Genomic DNA, 13,648 nt, shown 5'->3' on the forward strand with positions numbered 1-13,648 from the left:
TGCATAACCTTTTTTTACAGGAAAAAGTCAAGAAGTGGGGGAGGTCGTTTGTTGTCAGGAGAAGGTCTATAAGATTTGTCCTTAATTATTGGTTGAGTGATATCATAAAACACTAAAAGATTACAGTTGTGATGCCAGAAGCATATATTTTGTGGGAGAGGTAGGGGGTATGAGTTCAATGATTCATTTCAATTATCTATCTTTTAAATGATTTGGCACATGCTATTAGTATTCCTATTTATCTCAAGGCCTTTGTGAATGGAGTAGAAGGTCAAATTTGGGCATTCTTGCACTGGGATTATTATTTATATAAGATCTTTTTTATATGGGTATATAGCATAATGGTTACTGTGCCTGTTTCGCGTGCATTAGATTTCCTATTCAAAGATGGGACCATTTTTGTTATTGTGTTAACATTTTGCGTTTGCGGCAGGAAATGGCATGAAAATGTCAAGGGGGTGAGAAGAATTTTCTTGTTTGAGGGGAGAGGGGGAGGTTTAGTTAGGTTAGGGGGGAGGAAACAGACTCAGAGATCAGGAAACAAATTGGAGATGATACCAAAAGCACATAATAGGTGATCCAAATATTCCTGATGGTACTTTTTGGTGGAGGCTAATAAAGCTTATTAGCCAACATTGCTTAATTTTCTGGAACTAGACGCTGCCCCGGCTCGCAGTAAACCCTGCTACTTTTAACATACACAAAAATTCTCTCACAAAATGAAGTAATTAAGTAAAAAAGCAGTTTTCCCACAAAAATCAAAGAGCGTATCATAGGCAGCGCGCTAGCGCTGCCTAAGTAAAGAACGATGTAGGCACAATGTGTTGTTTTTTTTTTCCATACCCGGGCACTTCGGATCGAAGGAGTTGTCATAGAAACTTCAAAAAAGGCTCATTCGATTGGAAATCGGAGTGGCTAGTGCCCTTTTCAATAGTCGAAAGTGATTGGAGGGCAACTAGCCTTATAAGTGATTGGAGGGCAACTAAGGCTTATAAGGCATATAAGGCGTTGTCGTAGAAACTTCAAAACAGATTGGAAATTCAAAGGGCGTTTGCCCTGTTTAATAGTCGAAAGCGATTGGAGGGCAACTAGCTCCCCCCCTACACCTTTCATTCCTCCAAATACATCCAATCAAAATTATGAGATAGCCATTTTGTTTAGCGTAGTTGATTTCCAGATAGAAAATATGTTTTTGAGGAAGACACTCCCCCACAACCCTCAGGGCAAAGGTTTTAAATTATGCCTGGGGGCATATAAGGTTTTTATAGAAGGCGTTGTCGTAGAAATTTCAAAACAGGCTCATTTGATTGGGAATTTAAAGGGCTAGTGCCCTTTTTAACAGCTGAAATTGATTGGAGGGCAGCTAGCCCCCCCCCCCCCCCCTCCCACGCACATCATTCCCCCAAACACATCCAATCAGAATTTTGAGATAACCATTTTGTTCAGCGTACGCTAGTTGATTTCCAGATAGAAAATATGTTTTTGAGAAGGACACTCCTCCACAACTCTCAGGGCAAGGGTTTTAAGTTTTCCCTGGGCGCATATAAGGTTTCCATAGAAAGTGTTGTCGTAGAAAGTTCACAAAAGGGTAATTCGATTGGAAATTCAAAAGCTAGTGCCCTTTTTAATAGTCGAAAGTGATTAGAAATATTTTTTGTTGTTGTTGCTGTTTTGATCAGGGCACTTCGTATCGAAGGAGTTGTCGTGGGAACTTCGAAAGGGGCTCATTCGACTGAAAATAGAAAGGGTTGATGCCCTTTTTAATAGTCAAAAGTGATTGGAGGGCAACTAATCACCCTTCCACTCCCACCCTCCCATTGGCCCATTATCTTTAAAAACTAAATGTTGCCTTAAGATTAAATCAAAATGCACTGTGATCATGCTAATTCCCAGTAAGGCATATCAGCAGTATCCCAAGAACGACTGAGGGTATTATGTTCAAACTTTCGAGGCTACTTCTGCTCTTAACATTTAATCAAATCAAAATAGTGTAAGTGTATCCAATCTATCAAAGAAAGTCAACAGATTTTTTGCAAATGGTATCAAGTTTTCCATTTCAGGTCAACTAGAAGAGGTATGAAACTAAGTTAAACAGTATTATTTGTATCTAGATTTTTAAAATGGTGTATGTTGTTAAAAATTGCTGAAAATGTTTCTCCAGCATATAAATAGCAGGCCAAACTATAAAGTCTTGATAAACGAAAAGATTTATTGTTATTTTTTTTCCCTGAAAAGGCTATGTCAATACAAAACGAACAAAAATTAATTACAAAAACTTTTTCCACAAAATAATTTTTCCAAAGAAAAGTAAAGAACTCCATTAAACAAAAAATTAGCAAAAATAAAATCAAATAATCTACCAAGCTCGAAACTCGAAACAAATGAATGTTCATTGTCAGTTTAATATGCATATACTGATATTTAGTAATCAAAATAGTAAAATTATTTGATTTATTAAAGTTGTAAAAGTAAAAACATTAATATTTTTCAGTAAAGTGCAAATTTTGTTCTCGCCTTGGGAAGGCATAGGGGTTTTGCGCCCAACTTATGTTAATTTCTGCTCATTTTGAGTTTGACTCGGTTATTTATTGTAATTTCTGTTCGTTTTGGGTTTCATTTACTTATCGATCCTGATTTGTGGTAGTTTCGAGCTTGGTAGATTATTTGATTTTGTTTCTATAAACATTCATTTTTATTAATAGACACGTTCTTCGTTTTATGAATCTACCTCTCCCGATCAAAAGAATTATGTCCAGGCGGTGACAATGAGATAACTTTTCATCTTCCTATTTGTCGATAAATTGGTTATGGGGTCAATTAATGTTGTCTGTTAACTAAAAATCTAATTTCATTAAACTTCTACAAAAACACATTAGAACCTTCAATACATTTTAAAATATGCTGAAAAGACTACACTGAGAAGACTTGCAACACCAAGAAGACTTGCAACACCAGAAATCCCTGAAAAAAAAATGAACCAATTATCCTTTTCAAATAATTTCCAATGAATCTAAAGCGGTCCCTACTCTTTAATTATACGTCACTGACATCACCAGTAGCATCGGTGGTTGGAGCTGACGACACATATTACTTTCAACAAATGTAGGCTGTATTTGGTCATTGCTGTAACAGTCAGGAAAAAGAACAGATAGAGAAGAAAACAAGGAATGATGAAGTTACGTATATTTATTACTAATAAAAACGTTCGTAAATAAAATTAAACAAGTTTCGAGAAAGCCATTTAACTAAATAAAAGTAAATTAATATGAAAATTTTGTTTTAATTATTCATGTACGGTGAGCCAAGATCAAAACCTGCATTTATTCAAAAACGTTCAAAAATTAAATAAAAAAAACAAGTTTTTTAAACTGAAAGTAAGGAGCGACATTAAAACGAACAGAAATTATTCCGTATATGAAAGGGAATATCCTCTCCTCAACGCCTCGCTCTTTACGCTAAAGTTTGACTCTGTCTCACCACTTTATTTTTTAAAACAATAAAAAACTTTAGCGTAAAGAGCAAGGTGTTGAGGAGGGGACATTCCCTTTCATATACGGAATAATTTCTGTTCGTTTTAAGTTTTAATGTCGCTCCTTACTTTCAGTTTAAAAAACTTGTTTTTTTATTTAATATCTTTAAGAAACAGATTAGCCGGGATGACGGTTGAAGCCCGGAGGTCAATATCGATAAGCAAAAAAGAGAGAAAAAAACAAAAAACGGCGGCGTATTAGTGATACTGCCGCTGATAGAATCAATCATCAATCCTGACATTTTCATATATCTATAGAACCCTAAAAACTAGTGCTTTACTGAAAACACAAAACCGAAACCAAAAACAGGACGAGGAGAAAATTCTAGGACTAGCCTAAACAAAACAAAGATTAATTGATAAGTTTCCCAGTAGTCTTTCAGTGACCCTGATATCGATAACTTTTAGCATAGAATTCTGAAAAAACAACTCATTTTTGTTCGGGGGGGGGGGGTTACCCGATTTTTCTCGTGGACTTTGTGTAACATCCTCGAGCAACATTACGTTAGCTCCAGACCGTTAGTCCACCCCTTGTGAACGAGGACGCGTCCACTAGGCATACACTAGGCATACCACTAGGCGTATCTTTAAGGGGCTTTTTTTTTTTTTTTTTTTTTTTTTTTTTTTTTTTTTTTTTTTTTTTTTAGTAGTAGTAGTGCAAAAACAGACTAGTATTTACATACAGTTAAATACTACAAGCTAATTTTTTGTTTTTTTGGAGACAGCAAAAGCAGTTAACGCAAAAAGAAGCCAAATAGTAGAAGTAGTCTAAATATATATATTTTTTTTTTTTTAGCTAGAAGTAAGGGCGAATATCTATAAAACAAAATCCAGGCGACGATTTTTCTTCCCTGCATAAATGTCGATGACCTTGTCAGGGCAAATTTCAACGTCCCTATGGACTGCAAGAAGGGCTAAGCCACTCAATCGTTTTTCTCCTGCTGAATTTCTCAGCCAGGTTTTCAGCCTTCTGAACGTTGAGAATCTTCTTTGCAGAGTAGCAGTGCTAACAGGTAACGTCACAAGAACAGCCAGAAGAAGAAAAACACTTGGAAAAAGGGTGGCGTGGCATGCCTGAAGCGAAGACACAGCACGAGTAGGCCTCTCTGATACCGGAACATTCTCCCACTTGATTTGCCATAGCTCAATTTCTTGCTTCAGACAGTCTGGCTCGGGAAGAATATCGCCTCACAATTCAACCAATGACTCCAGGTTTATTGCCTTCAGATCGACAGAAAAAATTTTTGCAGGAGAAAGGACGCTGAGATTTGACAGCAGTTTCTGGTGAAGCACAAATCGTTGTTTCAGCTCGGGAGTGAAGTGGTCCAGGAAAAGAATAAAGGGCGAGAATCTATGGTGGTTGAGAAGGTCTGGATCGTCTGCATGCCTACTCCAGCCACCTCTCGTCCTTGGAAGAGTCATCTCTAGTCCTAAGTCGCTGGCAAAATGCCGAGCTTCGTCAAAAATAGACGTGAAAGCAGTGGCAGCATTTCGGCGCATTTCGTTTGTTGTTGAAAGGACAGCTTCTACGTGCCTGCTCGCAGCTGCCAAATCACAGTCAACTGACTGAATAGTCTTGCACAGTTGAAGCGTAAGGCCAAAAAGCTCTTTGACCACATGGAAACACACAACAAATTACGACTGGTTCATCGTGTCCAGCAACTGCGCCGGTTTTACAGAAGTTTCTGCATTTCCGTTCTCTTCAAGAGCTTCCAGGGATCGCAGGATTGGTCGGTACAGCTCAAGAAAACGCACGACTGAATCGTGGTGTTCCACCCATCTTGTTTCGCAGTCTGGTTAAAGTATGTTTCCTTGAATCTGGTAGTATTTCGTTGATCTTCTCTTTTAAATTCTGTGTCCTGAGTGGGGAAGTACGGTAAAAACTGCAGGCTTGTGACAAGTCACCGAAAAGATGCTTAAACTCCAGAATAGAGCATACAGAAGAGATGACCAAGTTGAGACTGTGCGTACTACAATGGACATAAAGCGCCTTCGGATACTTTTCACGTATAACAGCCTGGACACCCCTAACATACCCACTCATCACTGCTGCACCGTCATATCCCTGACCAGCCATCTTGTTCAGATTAAGACCAAGGCTTTCGAGAAATCGCAGGATTGATGAAGCCAAGTCCTCATGCAGGTTCCCTTTGAAAGTGTAGCAGACGCAAACAGACAGCTGCTTGGCATTCGAAACGTCCACCGTATCATCAGCAAGCACCGAAAAGCATTGACTTGAGTTTACTCTTTTCACAATAGACTGCTGAAGAAGCTCCCCGGATGCGGCGACAATACCATTCTGGATGATGGGAGAAAGATATGTGGCATTTCCGGCCGAAGAAAGAAGATGGTTCTTCAGAACGTCGTCACCATGTCTCGTCCTCAGCCGCAGTAGTGCTCAGAAGTTGCCATCATTGTGGGAAGGTTCTGGATCCGAGACCGAAATGGGGCCGGAATCGTTGGTACCACGAAGGGCAAGTTGTTGCCGCCATCAAAATATCACCGTCTCAACAATTGGTCGCAACTTATGGCGATTTTCTTGAACCTACACTTTCCTTGCCGTGTCTAGCTGGTGCACGATATTGTCCTTTCTTTTCTCCGAGACAGAAATGAAGTTTTCAGCCGATGAGATGCAGTTTCTATGAAACTCTGCTTGTTGGTGAGCTGTAAAGCACTCTATTGCATCCTTCCAGTTCCTAAATGGTTTGATGACTAGATTCCCCAAGCGCTGGTGGCAGCTTTTGCCAGCTGTCTGTGACGAGAACAGAACGCCAAATCTGCAAAAAGCAGCGTCCTCAGACGGAGAGTAGGACAACCAACTGAAACGAGCGAGGCAAGTTAACTGAAACTTCAGATTCCTTTTTTCGGATACTGGAAAATGTAGGAGATATCTGGAGTCTAAGGGCTCTTCAGCAAACGAAGTTTAGCATTTGCATCGAAACTGGATGATTTGTTGACGAAACGACCCATGTCATTTGCAAACAACGACAGGGACTGTGTCGGTGCAGGTGCATGTTGCGTCGTGGTTGTTTCCATTGTGTGTGATTCAGAAGCTTCAAAGATGGCTCCAGTGCCCTTCAGATCCACAGGTGTAGATAAATGCTCCTCGGACATCCCGCTAACGCCACTGTCAGAAACATCCCTGGTCCGCTTGGGCGCAAAAAACGACGTAATGTTGCACTTCCTCTTCATGTTGAAAATCGCTCTTCTCTTATCCAAGTCTGAAATTGAACTAATCTGAACTGACAATCTTGCACTCTCTTATAACATTTACCTCGAGCCCCCATTAATCCTAATTTACTATGCAAGAGTAGAGATGCCCCTATTGATCGTGTCACGCACCCCTGCTGCCATCTACAATTTAGTTTAATGCTGACGGGACATAATTTATTCAAGGATTATCGATCGAGTCTAATGTGTGTGTGTGTCAAGGTCAATCGATCTGTTGTTGTTTGGCCACGTGCGAATGACATGAGGGGTGATTTACATAATCGATGGGGGACATAATAGAGACAAGGATTATCGATCGAGTCTAATGTGGGTGTGTCAAGGTCAATCGATCTGTTGTTGTTTGGCCTCGTGCGAATGACATGAGGGACGATTTACATAATCGATGGGGGACATAATTTATTCAAGGATTATCGATCGAGTCTAATGTGGGTGTGTCAAGGTCAATCGATCTGTTGTTGTTTGGCCACGTGCGAATGACATGAGGGTCGATTTACATAATCGATGGGGGAATTATTGATTCACGAGCATGGGGAATTATGAAACAATATGGTCATAGAGTCCCTAGGGAGACAGATTACGTAATCGCTCAATGACCTCTTTTTCCAAGGTCGATTTATTTGATGTTTTTCTCGGCTAGCCTGCCCTGAGAACTTGATTTACATAATCGCTAGGGGAAATTATTGATTCACGAGGGGGACATTAAGAAACAAACATGGATTCATTGTTGTTTGGCTAGCCTGGCCTGTGAAATTGATTTACATAATCGCTAGGGGAAATTATTGATTCACGAAGGGGAAATTATGAAACAAACATGGCTTCATTGTTGTTTGGTTAGCCTGTCCTGAGAACTTGATTTACATAATCGCTAGGGGGAATTATTGATTCACGAAGAGGGAATTAAGAAACATTAAGGCTTCTTTAATCTTTAGGCCTGAGGGATTTATTTATTATTGATGTTTTGGACAAGTGCATGCTAGGGGTGAATGTCATGGTGCCCTGGAATAGGAAACAGCTAGATCACGTGTTTCCTTCTCAGCCAATCATCGAGTCGGATACATCCTCCTTCTCAGCCAATCAGAGACATGCTTACATATGATTTCCCCGTTACAAAACAATTCACTCTTGAGATTTCGTATATAACGGGCATGCAATATGATTAAATCATTAGAAAGTTCCTGAACACATTTAAAACAACTATACTGGATACTATTTATGAAGTTGAAGTCTTGGAAACTACAATTTACCATGTAAGTTATGTTTTATTTTCAAAATTGTTTTCCGTGGTCACCCTCTACCCTATTCGGGTAAACCCCCCCCCATACAAACGTCCATATATGATGTTCATACTTGATAAAAGCCGTAAAATACTCTCTTATTTCTGTACGTAAAAAACATCATTCCTTCCCCCTCTGTTTACGAAAACAAGACTGTTTTCGATAAATTCCGTATCTTATCTAAAAGAAGCTGTCAACTATCTGTCATTCACTTAAAATAATGTCCGCTATGGCTTTGACTTACAGATTTCATGCAACGATATAATTATCTGATAATTGCTAACACCCCTATAAAGTACATCCGACTTTGATAAATATACAAGAATTTGGATAGCAGCTTAACCAAAGGTTTCTCTTTAAGAAAAAGATACATTGCTTTATTATGCGTAAATTGAATAGCATTTTTACCATATCTTTCGGTGTGGGGGGAGGGGATATTTTTCCATGTCTTTTCTCAGGGATATTTTCCGTGGGGTTATTTTCCGGGGTCTGTGTTTCTGGGTGGTGTGATAAATATACAAACTAGGCCGGCCTTTGAATGGTTCAGTGAGCAATAATTCTCAGATTCAAAAGGATGCGATATCTTTCGGTGGTGGGGGGAGGGGATCTTTTCCCATGTCTTTTTTCTCAGGGATATTTTCCGTGGGGGTTATTTTCCGTGGTCTGTTTTTTTTCCTGGGGGGTGTGATAAATATAAAAACTAGGCCGGCCTTTGAACGGTTCAGTGAGCCATAAGTCTCAGATTCAAAAGGATGCGATCTCTTTCGGGGGGGGGGGGAGGGGAGATTTGCCCAGGTCGTTTTTCTCAGGGATTTTTTACGAGGGGTTTTTTGTCCGTGTTCTGTTTTTCTGGGGGTGTGATAAATAGACAAAAAAGGCCGGCATTTTAACTGGTCAGTGATCAGTAATTCTCAGATTAAAAAGTATGAGATATCTTTCGATGGTGGGGAGGAGTTATTTTTCCATGTCTTTTCTCAGGGATATTTTCCGTGGGGTTATTTTCCGTGGTCTGTCCTCCTCCTCCTCCTCCCTCCTCCAACCTCCTCCTCCCTCCTCCCCCTCCTCCTCCTCCTCCCACCTCCTCCCACCTCCTCCCTCCTTCTCCTCCTCCCCTCCCCCCATCCCATTCCCTCCCCATTTTTTTTACTTTTTTTGTGCATTGAGACACAGAACGACCCCCCCCCCCCGGCCCCTCCCCCCTCCAAAGGTCTGATTTTTTCAAAGTTCATTTTGAATTTCTTTCATTGAAATGCAAGAGTTGGAATATTTCAGTAGTGTTTGGTTGTAGTTTACCCTGTCACAGTTACATTCCCTTAATTTTTGATAGTACATTTTGAATTTCTTTCGTTGAAATGCAAGAGTTGGAATATTTCACTAGTGTTTTGTTGAGGTTTACCTTGTCACAGTTACATTAACATGATATTTCAAAGTTCATTTAGAATTTCTTTCTTTGAAATGCAAGAGTTGGAATATTTAAGTAGTGTTTGGTTGAGGTTTACCTTGTCACAGTTACATTTTAATGATTTTTAACTGCTCATTTTGAATATCTTTCTTTGAAATGCAATAGCTTGAATATTTCATTTTTTTGTTGGTGGTTATGTACTTTCAAATGATGCTTGCTCTTTAAATTACAAAGCTCATTTCGAATTGATGGCATTTAAGAGAATTTTTTTGAATATGTAAGCGTCTTTCTCAGGGGTGATTAACTGTAAAGTAAAGATGTTATAGTTATTTAACAGCTCATATAGACTATCTTTCGTTTTTGATCTCGACTTGGACTATTTCAGGAGTGTTTGTTGATGGTTTACCTTGTCACAGTTACATTTTCTTGATTTTTCAAAGTTCATTTTGAATTTCTTTCTTTGAAATGCAAGAGTTGGAATTTTTCACTTGTGTGTGATCGTAGTTTAACTTGTCACATTAACATTTTCTTTTATTTTCTAAGTTGATTTTTATTTTCTTTCTATTAAATTATAGAGCTTGAATATTTAACTAGTGTGTTATTGTTTTGTACAATGTCACATTTAAAGTAACTAAATTTTTAAAAGTTCATTTTGAATTTATTTAGTTGAAATGCCAGAGTTGGAATATTTTACTAGTGTTTTGCTGTGGTTTATCTTGTCACAGTTACATTAACTTAATTTTTCAAAGTTAATTTTGAATTTCTTTCGTTTAAAATCAAGAGTTTGACTATTTCAATATTGTTTGGTCGTGGTTTAACTTTTCAAAGATACATTTTCCTGATTTGTAAAAGATTATTTTGAATTTATTTCATTGAAATGCAAGAGTTGGAATATTTCAGTAGTGTATGGTTGTAGTTTAAATTGTCAAAGTTACATTATCTTGATTTTTCAAAGTTCATTTTGAATTTATTTCGTTGAAATGCAAGAGTTGGAATATTTCAGTAGTGTTTGTTTGTGGTTTACCTTGTATAAGTTACATTTTCTTGATTTTTCAATGTTAATTTTTAATTTCTTTCGTTGAAATGCAATAGTTTGAATTTTTCATGAGTGTTTGGTTGTGGTTGTCATTGTCACATATACATTTTAATTATTCTTCAAAGTTTTTTTTTTTGAATTCATTTATTTGATAAGCAAGATTTTTAATATTTCAGGAGTGTTTGTGAGTTTATTACATTGTCATAGTTACATTTTCTTGATTTTTAACAGTTCATTTTTATTTTATTTCGTTGAAATGCAAGATCTAGAATATTTAAGTAGTGATTGATTTGAGTTTACAGAGTAACAGTTCCTTTTTCTTGATTTTTAAAATATCATTTAGAAGTTCATTCATTGAAAAGAAAGATTTGGAATATTTCAGGATTTTTTGCATTTGTCTTAACTTTTAATATTTCAATTTTATTTATTTAAAAAAGTTAATTATAATTTCTTTATCTTAAATTCAAGATTTTGAATATTTAACTAGTGTATTCTTGTGGTTTAACTTGTCACAGTTGTATTTTCTTGAATTTTAAATTTTCATTTTTAATTTAATTATTTGATATTAAAGTGTTTGTATAATTCAGTAGTTTATGAGTTTTGTATACAGTGTCATAACTACATTTTATTGATTCTTATAAGTTAATTTTGATTTTACATAGTTGAAATTCAAGATTTTGAATATTTAAGTAGTGTTTGATTGTTGTATACATTGTAACTTTTAAATTTTTTTGATTTTTAGATGTTAATTTTGTTTTTAATTAATTGAAATTGAAGAGATGGAATATTTCAGTAGTGTTTGGTTGTGGTTTTAATTGTCACAGTTACAATTTCCTGATTTTATAAATTTTAATTTTTAATTTATTTAATTTAAATGCAATAGTTGGAATATTTCAGTAGTGTTTGTTTATGGTTTAACTTGTAACAGTTACATTTTCTTGATTATTAAATGTTCATTTTGAATTTCTCTCTTTGAATTGCAAGAGTTGGAATATTTCAGCAGTGTTTGTTTGTGGTTTACCTTGTCACAGTTACATTTTAATGATTCTACAAATTTTATCGTGAATTTCTTTCATTGAAATGCAAGAGTTGGATTATTTAAGTAGTTTTTGGTAGTGGTTGAACCTGCCAAATTTTAATTATATTTATTTTTCAAAGTTCATTTTTTATTTAGGTAATTTAAATGAAATATATTGAATATTTAAGAAGATTGTGTAAAAGGTATAAAAATGCAATTTTACATATAATTTAAAAGCATAATTTAAAAATGTTTATAGATATTTTAAATTAAATTGATTTAATTTTTAAGTAGTTTATTTTTATGGTATAAATTGTAACTGTTACATTTTAATTATTTTCCAAAGTTAATTTTGAATTTCTTTCGTTGAAATGATAGAGTTGGAATATTTCAGTAGTGTTTAGTCGTGGTTTACCTTGTCACAGTTACATTTTCTTGATTTTTCTAAGTTCATTTTGAATTTATTTAGTTGAAAAGCAAGAGTTGGAATATTTCAGTAGACGTTGTTTGTGGTTTAACTTGTCACAGATACATTTTCTTGATATTTAAAAGTTCAATTTGAATTTATTTATTTTGCATTTAATAGATTGCATATATAAGGATTGTCTGTTTGTTTTTTAAATTTTCAAAGTTACATTTTATTAATTTTTAAAATTTAATTTTGAATTTCTTTAATTGAAATGCAAGAGGTGGAATATTTCAGTAGTGTATTGTTGTGGTTTACCTTGTCAGAGATACATTTTCTTGATTTTTAAATTTTCATTTAAAATTTAATTCCTTGAAATTCAAGAGTTGGACTATTTCAGGAGTGTTTAATTTTGGTTTAACATGGAAAAGTTATAGTTTCTTTATTTTTTAAAATTTATTTCTAATTTATTTCGTTTAAATTAAAGATTTGTAATATTTAAGAATCTTATGTTTAGTTTTTACCTTGACACAGTTTCAATTTATTTTTTTTTTAAATTTTAAATATGAATTTATTACGTTTCAATGAAATATTTTTATTATTTAATAAGTTTCTGGGTTTTTTTTACATTGTCACAGTTACATTATCTCTATTTTTAAATTTTCATTTTTAATTTATTTCGTTTAAATGCAAGAATTGGATTATTTTACAATTGTATGGTATTGTTATACATTGCCACAGTTACATTTTTTTTATTTTTCAATGATCATTTTGAATTTCTTTCTATGAAATGAAATATTTGTACTATTTCACTAGTGGGTGTTCTTTGTTTACCTTGTCACAGTTACCTTTTCATTTTTTTTCAAAGATCATTTTTAATTTAGTTAGTTTTAAAGAAATATTTGTATTATTTCATTAGTTTTTGCTTTTGTTTTACCTTGTCAGAGTTCCATTTTCTTTATTTTTCAAAGATCATTTGAATTTATTTAGTTAAAAAGCAAGAGATGGACTATTTCAGTAGTGTTTGGTTATTGTTTACCTTGTCACAGTTATATTTTCTTGATTTTTCAAAGTTCATTTTGAATTTCTTTCATTGAAATGCAAGAGTTGGAATATTTCAGTAGTGTTTGGTTATGGTTTACCTTGTCACAGTTACATTTTCTTGATTTTTCAAATTCATTTTGAATTTCTATCGTTTAAATGCAAGAGTTGGAATATTTCAGTAGTGTTTGGTTAACGTTTACCTTGTCGCATTTACTTTTTCGTGATTTTTTAAACTTCATTTTGAATTCATTTCGTTGGAATGCAAGAGTTGGAATATTTCAGTAGTGTTTGGTTTTTGTTTACATTGTCACAGTTACATTTTCTTTATTTTTCAAACTTCATTTTGAATTTCTTTAATTGAAATGAAAGAGTTGGACTATTTCACTATTGACTGGCTTTGGTTGAAATTGGAAAATGCACACACATGTATACACATGTACACACATGTGCTTATCATGAGTACTCATGATAAGTTAACCTAACCCTTTCCGGGGAGTATGGTTAGGTTAGACTAGATTAAGTTAGGTTAGATTAGACTAGGTTAGGTTAGCCTATGTACGCTTCACTTAGGTTAGCTTAGGTTAGGTGAGAGACATGTGAAAAGTTAGGTGTATGATTAGGTTAGGTTAGATTAGGTTAGGTTAAGTTAGGTTAGGCTAGGCTAGCCTACGTACGCGCGCGTACGTAGGCTAACCCTAACAACCTAAC

At 35.4% G+C, this 13,648-nt stretch overlaps 1 protein-coding gene across 2 annotated transcripts in view; it reads left to right on the forward strand.

Annotated features, from left to right (window-relative positions):
- Nucleotides 1–13,648, forward strand: part of LOC148951478 (lethal(2) giant larvae protein homolog 1-like) — a 333,083-nt gene that overhangs the window by 69,689 nt on the left and 249,746 nt on the right. The gene's annotated exons all lie outside the window — the stretch shown is intronic.

Source organism: Artemia sp. Qi Xiang Cuo, chromosome 6 (assembly GCF_049724085.1).
Source record: "Artemia sp. Qi Xiang Cuo chromosome 6, ASM4972408v1, whole genome shotgun sequence".
Classification (NCBI taxonomy): Eukaryota; Metazoa; Arthropoda; class Branchiopoda; order Anostraca; family Artemiidae; genus Artemia; species Artemia sp. Qi Xiang Cuo.